Source organism: Ornithodoros turicata, chromosome 1, assembly GCF_037126465.1.
Source record: "Ornithodoros turicata isolate Travis chromosome 1, ASM3712646v1, whole genome shotgun sequence".
In the NCBI taxonomy this organism is placed as follows: Eukaryota; Metazoa; Arthropoda; class Arachnida; order Ixodida; family Argasidae; genus Ornithodoros; species Ornithodoros turicata.
In genome coordinates, this window is record NC_088201.1 from 67,641,290 (window position 1) to 67,642,232 (window position 943).

At 42.7% G+C, this 943-nt stretch overlaps 1 non-coding gene across 1 annotated transcript; it reads left to right on the forward strand.

Annotated features, from left to right (window-relative positions):
* The first annotated feature begins 451 nt into the window (after positions 1 to 451).
* Positions 452 to 535, forward strand: Trnal-cag (transfer RNA leucine (anticodon CAG)). Its single transcript has one exon. It is a non-coding gene; the product is annotated as a tRNA-Leu (tRNA).
* The last annotated feature ends 408 nt before the right edge of the window (positions 536 to 943 follow it).

Sequence of the window (943 nt, forward strand, 5' to 3'; positions counted from 1 at the left end):
TCGAAAATATTCAGTATGGAAGAGACATTCGATTCGATTCGCAATTCGTATACCGGTATTCGTATTCCTTTCGAAATTCGAATCGAATATATAAGTATACTAGCTTCGATATTAAAAAATTCGAATATTCGCGCGGCACTATTAAAATGATGGAGTTCAACATGTTCCTTGCTGATTTGTTGTTGTGATCATCATTATTTCTGTAATTCCAGATGACATCTTCCTCACAGTATTTATGGTAGTAGTTATGGCATTGAAATACGGTATTTGTATTTTGTATATATTGATTGGTATTTAAATACTCAAAAAATGTATTTATGCCCAACCCAGTGGCACATTCGTCACCGTTTGTACTAATTCCGAAATAATTCGAAATGAAGACTCACAGTGTTTCTGTAAATATCACGAAGAAAAAATGAACGTCGCATACCACCAGTGACAAACAGCCAGTGTCAGGATGGCCGAGCGGTCCAAGGCGCTGCGTTCAGGTCGCAGTCCGGTTCTCCGGGCGTGAGTTCGAGTCCCACTTCTGGTACAAACGCTTCCTTTTGCCGAAAGTATAAAATGCTCTAGGGCGAAAACGGAAGAGGATACGCATGAATGCGCCGTTACAGATGGGGAACACAGAGTTATAATTACCGAATAATGAGAAATCTCTGCTACATTCGTCACCGTTTGTCCTCACACTGTTTCTGTAAATATAACGACGAAAAAATGGACGTGGAGTGCCACCGGCGACATCCTGCGAGTGCCAGGATGGCCGACCGGTCTAAGACGCTGCGCGTTAAGCGGTAACCGCATACGACGATTTCTCGACGGAAAAACGGCGGGACTAACCGTATGCACAAATTTCCACTGCGGCGGACGGTGGCGCCCTAGCGGGTGTTTCGTTAGTCGGTGTTAAATTTTGATTTCAAATTAACTGATAAATATTTTGCTACAC